Genomic DNA, 11,227 nt, shown 5'->3' on the forward strand with positions numbered 1-11,227 from the left:
AACGAGAACCTTCCAGGCTGAGTGGGGATGCTCCATTTATGCCAATTATGCACAGCACCAGAATGGCCAAGACCAGGGCGAGGTTTCCACAATTGCCTCCTCAAAATCCAACGTGCCCCAAGATCCACGGACTGGTGGACTTCCCAAGGGGAGCCTGCAGAGGGCTGTTTCTGGCTTCAGGCACAGACTAGGATAGACAGAAGTTCACATGAATTCCCAGAACCCTTAGTCAAGTTCATCCCACAATTATAAGAATAATTATAATTGCTGCCACTTGAGTACTCAAATGCCAGGCCCTGTGCTAAGCATTTTACTCATATAAGCTCATTTAATTCTCACAATTCTATGAGGTGGGTACTGTGTCCACCATCTGGGAATGTCGTGGGCCAGCCCCTCTCATGGGGGCTTCCTTTCGTAAGCCATGTGTGGAGACATGAGCAAGAATGGACGTCTTGCACACAAATTGGCTCTCCTGGACACCCCCCCAGCCTTAAGCAATACAGCCAACTTTGTTTTTAAAATGCAACCCACTTCTGAGTAAGCATGGCAGATGGCTCGCTTCTCTCTTCCAAAACTCTGCTAAAATGGCAAGAAAGGAACAAAGACTACATAAACTCATAAGTGCAAAAAATGAGGGATGAGACAAATGTGGATGAGAGAGTCCCACAACTATGTGGGAGGGGGAGAGGAGCGGGAATTGACTTGGCAGAGCTGGGGTCACCACCTGGCGAGCAGAGGGGCTCGGCCTTGCACCATCCGGGTTCTCGGGCCTGGGAGATACAAGACCTACAGCAGGTGGACTGAAACCAGGGGGGCTAAATGGCCTTACAGGGGATGGTCGGTGCCCCTTCCTCCTGCTACCTTGGAAAGTGAGCAGGCATCCCAGCAGGCGTACCCAGCCCCCTCCCCATCCAGAAGTTCTCTCCCGACAACTGGATGGCTCCAGAGAAAATCCTGACGTTTTGAAGTCCAACCCCAATGAAAAGGCCAGTTTGCTGCCAATGACCTTGTTGCACGTCTTTCCCGTGGACAAGCCTTGCCCACTCCCTCAGAGCCCCCTTCCATCTGTTTAGTGAGTCACACTTAGACAAGGACAGGCACCCAGGATCCCCAAACATGGAAGGACCGCCTCCACTTAGAGAGATCCAAACAAACAGGACAAAAGAAGCTAGAGAAAGCAGAGATGGTGCAAGGAGCAGGAAAAAATCCAAAAATAAAAATCTGATAGACAACATCTTCAGAGAAGTAAAATAAGATGTTATAATCATTAAATAAAAGTTAGGTGTGGTTTTTTTTTTTCACCTTTTGTTGGATGTTATTTTGAAAGGGATTAATGAGAAAACAAAAATGAGATTTTTGGAAATTAATTAAAAAGAGAATACGAATAAAATATTTAAAAGCAAGTTTGGAAGATAAAGTAGAACAAAAAGACACAGAGATTTTAAAATAATAATAATTGAGGAAAGGTATTAAATAAAAGTGAGCACCATTTGAGGAAGTCCAGTTTCCAACTAACAGGAATTCTGTAAGGAGAGAACAGTGAAAAAGAGAAATGGAAGGAAGAAAATGATAAAAATACCACTTCCCAGAAATGAAGGATATGAGTCTCTAGATAGAAAGGCCCCTATAGGTGCCAGACACAATGAATAAAGCCCCACACCAGATGCATCAACACCAATTTCAGAATACCCAGAATGAATATTTCTAAAGCTTCCAGAGAGAAAAAAACATGCAAAAGATCAGGTATCAGATAGCACTGAACTTGTAAATAGCCACACTGGAATTAGAAAATGACTGTTAGCCTAGAATACTTGTGACCACAGGATCGATGAAACATGAAGGTGGAATAAAAGCATTTCAGACACGCAAGGACTCAAATGTTGCCTCACATGTATAGCCTTTCTTAAATAGCTACTGCAGGATGTGCACCAACAAAATGAGGACATAAACTAAGAGAGGTGACATGGAGCTAGGAGTCATGGGATTCAACGCAGGAGAGCAGTGAAGGGAAATGCCAGGATGACAGCAGACAGGCGGCAACCAGTCCAGAGGGGAGCAGGAGACGGCAGGGGCCAGGAGAGAGGTGCCTGAGAAATCAAAGAAAATGACTCCTTGGAGGATACAGAAAGTAGTATCTAGAAACACTGAAGCTCTTGGGGAAAAAAATTAGTAATTCGTACATAGAATAGTAGGCAAATAAAAAAGAAAAAACAATAATTAACTCCAAGAAATAAACGAAGAGAATGACTCATGCAAAGCGCCTGAGGTAGCAATGAGCCTAATGCATTCAGGGACTAGCAAGGAAATTGTGGCTGGAGCAGAACTGGGAAGAAGAGATTAGACGATGAGGTCATAGAGATAAGAGGGGTCAGGACAGGAAGGTCCTGTACGCCATTCACCCCAAGTGTGATGGGAGCTGCCTCAGGTTATTGCGTAGAGGCACGACAGAGTCTGACCTGCATGTTAGCAGGGTCATTCTGCCTGATGTGCTGAGAGGGAGCCGTAGGATGGAATAGGTAGAAGCAGGACACTCTTGCAGTTAGAAGGCCACTGCAGTGATCCAGGTGAAAGACAATAATGACAGCATGACTGGACGACAGTGGCTTGGACCAGGGTGCCAGCATTGGAGGTGGTAAGAAGCAATTGGATCCTGGGTATACTTCAAAGGCACAGCCAAATATTTCTTGATATATAGGATGTGAGGTATGAAAGAAAGAGAGAAATCAACACTCATCTGAGCAACTGGAAGGATGAAGTTGCAGTCAAATGAGATAAGGAGACCACAGTTGGAACAATGTCCCCATCACCTGTTGCAGAACCAACCTAAACTTACTGGCATAAAACAACTATCATTTATTATTATTTGCTCTCGTGACCCTGGCAGTTGACTGGGCTCAGCCAGGCAGGTCTCACTTGGTGGCTGGGGCTAGAGTCATAGGAAAGACTTTCTCCCTCAATGTCTGGTGCCGCTACTGGAAGATTCTTAGAACTAGGGGATGGACCAGCTGGGGCTCCTCAGGCCTCTCTGTCTCTGTCTCTGTGTGGTCTCTCCCTGTCCACATGATCTCTCCAGCATGGTGGTTTCAGAATAGCCAGACTTCTCACATAAAGGCCCCAGGGCTCCAAAGGGATGGGTCCCAAGAAGGAGGGAAGCTGTGTTTCCTTTTGTGACCTAGGTCAGAAGCAACGCACCGACACTTCGTCTGCGATCTCTCCTTCAGTACTCAGTCCCATGTTCAAGGGGGAAGGGGATCAGACCCTTCTTGATGAGAAGGGGGGTGGTCAAAGAATTTGTGGACGTGTTTTAAACCACCTCAGCTTTGGGGAGAAGATAGGAGTTCAGCTGGGGGATGTTTTGAGTTGAACATTATTTGCGTAGTCATAAAAAACTGTGACTATTGATTTAACCAAAGTTGTGATGTGACCACATTGTGGAGGGACTGAGGGAGGAAGTGATGGGGTCACCGTGAGGGACAGTCAAGTTCTCATCCCCCTCGTGGGAAATCTATGGGCACGCACAGAGGAAAAATCACGGAAGAAGAGTAAAACCTGTCAGTTGGAAATATAGGGACAAACACAAAGGAAACTATAAAGAAGAGGTAAGAATGGTTTCTTCTAAGGAACAAGATAGGGGGAGGATGGGTGGGATGAGGGGCTGGTGGTTTCCAATGTCTTTTGGTACTTTCTGACTTTTTAATTTATGTACATGTATTACTCTGATAAAATAATTAGTTTTTAAAAGGATGTAAATTTTGTTTCCATAAAATGGATATTAAAAATGTGCAGGAAAAAAAATGCCCCATCCGTATGGCCAGTGCAATTTTAGGAAATACCCTTTTCTACCCTGTGCCTTCTCTGTCACGTCTCTGGCCTGAAAGCATGCCCAGACCCAAGGTGGGGCTGCCATGCACAATCCGGGGACACAATTCCCGTTGTGCTCTCCCAGCGAGGCCCAGGGCAGCTTCCCAAGTCCCAGGTGCAGCCCACCAGTCCCCTCCCAATCCTCCCAGGCTGCCCCTTGCAATGAGGAGAGTTCACATGTGCCCTGAAAGACAGTGCAGCCCAGCAGGCACCTGGCTTGGGGTTTAATAGTGTCTCCTGGATAAAAATGGTGGTTGCCGTCACTGTAGATGATATTAGCGGGTGGCATGGGGGGAGGAGGAAGGTGTTTTCCTGGAAGTGAAGTCCATCCCTCTAAATTAAGTGCATTAATTTTCCTGAATAAAAACACACCTGTCATGACACGCACTGCCTCAGAAAGATACTTGATACAACTGCGATGGCCCCTGGCTGGAAATACCCCATTTCCCTTAGTCACCCTTCTCGGGTCAGGGTAAGCTTGTGGCTAACGTGACAAAATGAAACAAACAGATCTGTGGAACGAAATCCCTTGGCTAAGAGGAAAACTGCAGCCACGGGGCAGGGGGCAAGGGGACAAGGTTCTGTACGAAACCTTGGGTTTTTCTCTTGCCCTCAGTGGGGACAGAATCTGGGATGTGGAGAATCAGTCCCTATGAGGGGGAGAGCCTGGCAGAGCTGAAAGGAAACCTGACCCATGTCAGGCAAGATTACTGTCACCACTGTTAACCCTCTGCAGCGCAGGAACTGCCAACAGCGCTAACGAACCCCCTGTTACCGTGGTAACCCTATTGTTATGTCGGAGGGTCTGGCAAATCGTGTTGTCCCAATGTGCCAATGGGCACCATTGGCAATCGTGGCAGCAGAGCGGTTTCACAGGAGGGCAGACGACCCTGCCACAGTCAGGTCAACAGAGGCCTCTGAGCAAACCCATCCCAGGCTGGGATGGCAGTGGGGACAGACAGGAACAGCACCCGTCCCTGCCCTCAGGTTGCTCGCAGTGGACACACACGTCCTGAGGGGCTGAGGCACGGTCCACCCTCCTCAGCTGCGGCATCAGTTGTTTATTCGGTGATTCTGCCACGTGTGGTGTGGTTAATCCAATTCACTTAACTGCGCTAGGATAGGATCTGCCTGCTCTGCCAGGGCAGCGTTTCATTAACCAGAAAGCAGCGCCCCGTTGAACGTGCTGGGGGTCCCGAGGCAGGGGGAGCCGCCTTGTGTTCAGACAAATGCCAGCAGATTCCCCCCACGGTCTCTGGCCGGGCTTCTCCGCACTACTCTGTTCTAACCTGAATTGGATTTTTTTCCCCAATCTCGTGCTAATGACTGGAGGGAATGAAACTAGTGGTTTCCCTTGTGACACTAATTAATATCCTTCATCCCAGGCAGTGACGCTGCACTTTGGGGCTGAAATCTGAAACTTCTAACCAACGGCAGTTCTGGTCCAGCCTGGAGAAGCTAAGTGACAGCTTGTCACGGTCAGCTTGGACCATTAACGTCTGCTGAATAAACACATCCCAACTGGAGCCACTCCCTGCTCCCCAGCAGCCTCTGCCCACCGGTTCCCAGAACTCTGCCGACTGGAATGGAAGCAACCTTGAACAAGAAGGTCCCTTTGGGAAGAAACTCAGTGGCACCTGATTAATTCTGAAAGTAAGCCCCTAACCTTCAGAAACTTGGGCGTGGTCCATGGGCCCAGAACAACTCGTTCTTTCATTCGGGTCTCTGGCGCGGAGCAACCTGTTGACTAGGCGGCTCTGGCCATCCTTTCAAAAGGAAGTGACGGATCACCCGCCAGACAGCGACAGGCTGTGCTCTGCCCGCAGGGAGCTTATAGTCTAGCGATATGACAGGAGCTGTGAGTGACAGGACAAAGATCATGGTGGCCTCGGAACCAGATGATGGAGGGGTGTTAGGGAAAGCCTCCCTGCGGCAGCGATGTTGAAACTGAGCTCCGAGAATGCAGCACGAGGGGCTCAGGTGAGGGCAGAGGGAACAGGTGAGAATGGGGAGACACCGGAGACACGTGACTGGAAAAGGTGGTCTCCAATGCCCAGCTAAGGAATGGCTTATCCCAAGGACAACGGAGACAGTGACATGAGCAAATCTGCATCTTAAGAAGATCATTCTAGTCCCAACATAGAGAGTGGATTAGAGAAGGACAAGAGTGAAGGGCTGGAAGCCAGTGTTAGGAGGTGGTGGTTCTAACCCAAGTGAGAAGATTGGCTAGACCACCTGACAGGCAGGGCGGGTGGAGCACTGGGATCGAGCAATACAAAGAAATCTTCCAAATAAAGAGCTCTTAAATATCAAACGAAAAAAGATAGAAAAATGGCCAAAAGACAAAAGGGTGCACATAAAAGATATACAAATCTTCCATAAACATGAAAATATGCTCATCTTCACTCATGGGAGAAATACAGGCAGGGCGTGGAGGCTCACACCTATAATCCTAGCACTTTGGGAGACTGAGATGGGAGGATCGCTTGAGGCCAGGAGTTCAATTGGAGGCCGGCTTGAGCAACATAGTGAGACCCTATCTCTACAAAAATCTTTTTTAAATTAGCTAGGCATGATGGCGCGTGTCTGTAGTCCCTGCTACTCGGGAGGCCGAGGCAGGAGGATCGCTTGAGCCCAGGAGTTTGAGGTTGCTGTGAGCTAGGCTGATGCCATGGCACTCTAGCTCAGGCAACAGAGTGAGAACCTATCTCAAAAAAAAAAAAAGAAAAAAGAAATACAAACTGAAACTACACTGGAACCATCTATCACCTATCATATGGACAAAAAATCAAAAATCTGACGACACTCACCATTGGGGGAAAAAAACAGGCATTCCCATGTCACTGGTGAGAGTACAAAATAGTACAACCCCTACGGAGAGGAATTTGGCCATGTCTAACAAAATTCGTGTCTCCCCTTTGACCCACCAATCTCATTCCCGGGCAGTAACCCTGAAGATCCAGCCCCACAACTGCAAACAGCTTGTGCACAAGGCTGCTCCCCACCGCACCGCTTGTAATGGCAAAGTACTGACGGCGCTGGCTCCAGCCCAGGGGCTGTTACCTAGGAGACTGGCCCAGCAAACCAAACTGTCGCACAGTGGAGTACTATGCAGGCATTTTGTAAAGATGAGGAGGGTCTCTATGAAATGATATTACTTGTTAAGGAAAATAAAAAGCAAGGTACACAAGCAAGTATATGCTAGGCTACCTTTTGTACAAGGAAGAAAGGAAAATAAACACATAGGTATGTACTTGCTTATTGTTGTAGAAGGAAAGAAGGAAGGAAGGGAGGAAGGAAGAGAAGGCGGAGGGAGGGAGGGAAAGATAGACACATACACAGGGAGGATAAACCAGAGACTAAAGGAGAAGGTGGGAACAGATGGAGGAATATGTATGAGAATATAGCTATTTATATCATTTTGATTTTTGAACTAGGTAAAGATTTTACATATTCAAAAACAAAATAAAAATGATGGAAACAAACCTTCAGTTGAGTACAAAGAGGGAAACAAATGAACCTCACTGCCCAGCAAATTCATAATGTGGCTTCCAAGAGAAAAAAAATAATTCAAGTAACTTTTGAATCCACTACCCTGTGCACTCTTAGGGAATATATTCTATGGAGGGGAAAGAGGCTGCAAAGAAACCCCAAATCTTATTTAGTGGGTTTGTTGTTGGCAGTGCCATCAGTTTAAAAATTTGAAACTATCGGCTGTGTGTTGTAGTATAGAAGAAATTTGTAAATATATTTGAAATTGTTGGAAATTAGGATTGCTGGAGAGAAGGAAACATAAATATGGAACAAAGTACAGATGAAGCCTGTGGCACTGAATTTAAATCGGAGGTATCAGTCTAATTGGAGGCTCCTCTATATAAAATTTCTAGCTCTGTTCACTGAAAGGGCCAAGGAGCATGACACCCAGCAGCAGTGAGCACACCTAGTTCCTGGATCTTGATTGAGAAACATGATTCCCTGCTTATATGAGTCCAGGAGTTGAAGAAATGGCTGATTCCAGAGTCAGGGGGAAAAAGAAATAATAGGTTAGTCTGGAACATCTTTTACCAAGAAGTGCTCAAAAAATCACGGGGCTGTGGCCCAAGGACACGAGAGCTGGCCTCCCCCACTGGACAAACTTGGGACAATTTGAGCATCAAAAAGAATGACAGTAAGAGATTATAACACATTGTATTTTTAAACAGAAACATCATCCGTGAGTCCGTAGTAAGCCTCAAAAACTGAGGTAGGGAAAGGGAAAGATCTTCTCTACAGGAGAATGCCAGCCGATAAATATAGAAGAAATGACAGCATTTTTAACTCCCTATTTTCAACCCCCAATATAATTACAGATTCAGGCAAAAATTGTCCACTGGTAATCCTAACAGTACTGGGTTGTTAGGGAACAGGATACTCACGTGATCTCAAGAGTATTGCCCCGTGGATTTCTCACCAATCACAGTGGGAAAGGGTGTCTAGGGGACACAGCTTTGACCATGCAACCAGACCTGGCACAGCCAAGGACGGGCAAACCCACCACGTGTGCTCTTGATGTGATGCCACAGAAACACCCAGGACCTGGGTGGTGTTTGTGCCCGATGTGGTTCACCTGAATCTAATCAGGAAGAAATAGACAGACCCAGTCTGTGGGACAATCTATGAGGCAACTGGCCTGGGCTTTTCAAGAGTCCAGTGAAACAGGCAGTAAACGAAAAAAGTAGGGGCGCTGCTCTAGATTAAAAGCAATAAAGAGACAATACAACAAAATGCACTGCGTGAACTTTGATTGGATCTGGGCTTTTTTTTTTTTAATAGCCATAAAAGGCATGTGGGAACGAACAACTGCAGAAATTCGAATATGGACTGTACATTAGATGAATAAATGTTCAATTTCTTAGGTATGCCAACACGCCGTGCTTATGGAGGAGAATGTTCTTACTCTTGGAAGATATTTGCTAAAGTCATCAGGGGCGAGTTTCATGATATCTGTGCCTTACTTCCAAATGGCTCAGAAAAAAAAGACAAAAATAACTATATATATATATAGAGAGAGAGAGAGAACACAAACACAGCAGAATGTTAACAATCAAAGCAAAGGAATATAGATGTTCATCGAACTGTTCTTTCAACTTTTCTGCCAATTTGAAAAAATGTCCAAATAAAACCTTGAGGGAAACTAATAGCTCTGATGCCCCAGGACTCTGACAGAAAGCTTGAGCCCTTCCTGGTTTCATTCACGATGCGTGGAGGGAAGCAGGTGGAGGCCTGCAAGGCCCAGGTGCAAGGGTGACCTCCCTTTCTAGGGTGGACAACCAGTGGTGACGGTGCTGCCATTTGCTGAGGTAGCAATCTCTGGAGAAGGCGCCAGATTTAGAGGAGAAAGGGGAGGTCAGACATTCAGTTCAGACATCTACAGACTCCCTGGTGGTGCAGGCGGGCCCTGGTTACAAACCCCTGCTGTGGAACAAGGAATGCAGGGCTTACTCGGCTGCATAGCCCAGAGGACCAGGGCAGAGGAGGTGATCAGGAACGAATGGAAAAGGGAAAGAACAGCCACCAAGGTGGGTAAGCCAGGAAGAAGGGTCCAACAGCACAAATGCCACTGAGGCGATAAACAAGATAATGACACTTGTTACTGGGAGTGATTAAAAATTGGGTTTGTAAAAAAGATAGGTTTTTCCCCCTATCTACAGGACAGTAAAAAACTTAAGGGATCAATTTAAGAGATGGAAGTGGAAAGTCAAGACAGTGCTGTCACCTGCAGCACCTGCCCTACTGATTCAGGGCCCCTCCCAGCTTATTCCGCCGAGTGGCCCTTCTCCCTCCAGCTGAGGCCACCGGATGCCTGGGACAGCACAACCTCCCTGGTTCCATTCTTCCCAGGTGTTTTTCCTTGTTTGGTGCTATGGAGAAGGCAGGTCTTATGGATTTTTAATGTGCTCTTTCAAAGGACTATGAAGGTTGTTTGGTGTTTGGCAAGCCCAAACACCAAGAGGTAAGAGGTCAAAGGCTCTAAAAGCAAGCCCACACAAAACCTTAAGAGTGGCCGGGCACGGTGGCTCACACGTATAATCCTAGCACTTTGGGAGGCTGAGGCGGGAGGATCGCTCGAGCCCAGGAGCTGGAGGTTGCAGTGAGCTATGATAATGCACTGCACTCTAACCAAGGTTTAAAACTGAGAGAGCTAAGATGGCTCAGAAATAATCACACCAAATCCGAGAGCATAGCTGGGACGGGGAAAGAATAAATGAAGTTGGCCACGTCCACAGGCATAACCAATTCTTCAGAATGAGCCGGTCCTCTGTCACCAGCTGGAGAAACCAAAACCAGAGCTGGTTCTGCTAGATGGGTAAAATGTCCCACCCCAAATGGACCCACTGAATCAGCATTTTGAGTCTTCTCTCGAGCTGCTTGAGTCATATAGACCCAGTCATAATGGCAGGGAATAAATATTCTCTCACGCTGGTCTCCAGTTACAGAGTCCTGACCACTGCAACTGGGAAAGCTGAGAACTTTTCGTCATCTCACACATTTGCGAAATTCATTGGCTTTAACAAACTGTTCCCCAAACACCTGGCCTGTACGTTCTCCTCTAACCAGCCAGTGCTATATCATATTCAGCCAGTGCTTATAGGCTCTCGCTTGCCTTGAAAAATATGCATCAGCTGTCAGAGAAGCTAAAGCCCATCTTGGCTCTGGGGAAACGTTTGCTTCAGGGAAACACACACAAGCCAATTTGGTCAGACTTAATAAGTTTTAACAAAATCCAGGTGAAGGAATCTATGTGGAAAAACAGAAGACTCTTATGAGCAGCTCCAAGAAATAATTCTCTCAGCAGAGGAAAAAAAGATGTGAAATCCTCCATACCACGGAAGAAGGCAACATAAAAATGGATTTCACAAACAGGGAACTTTCGTGTAACTCTGGTCTCAAATGGTGGTTCCCAAATGTCTCGGGATTGTGAAACCTTCTTGCATTTCCTCACCCATGACTTGGAACCTTCATGCTTTGTCCTAGAGATAATCAAGTTTAAAACTCATTAATTCCTAGGATCTCTTATTCCCCACCTTCAAAGACCACAGATATCAACATCACAGAACGGACTTTAAAAATATCTAGTCTGTATTACGCTGAAAGTGAGACATGAGGGACACTATTCCTAAAGTTTAAGAGAAATTGTTCCTTATTCCAGCAGGATCGGCTCTATTTTACGTGCAGAGTTGCAAGGCCGTGTCTGCAACTCGGGCGAGCTCTATTTAACCTGTGCGAGTACTCAGTAACATATAGGCATGCTTTTTATAGAGCCCTGGTGTTCCCAAATTGGCTTTAGGTTTGAAACCCTAAGCTTCGGTTATGTGTCTCTGCTAAT

This window comes from Lemur catta, chromosome 15 (assembly GCF_020740605.2).
Source record: "Lemur catta isolate mLemCat1 chromosome 15, mLemCat1.pri, whole genome shotgun sequence".
NCBI lineage: Eukaryota > Metazoa > Chordata > Mammalia > Primates > Lemuridae > Lemur > Lemur catta.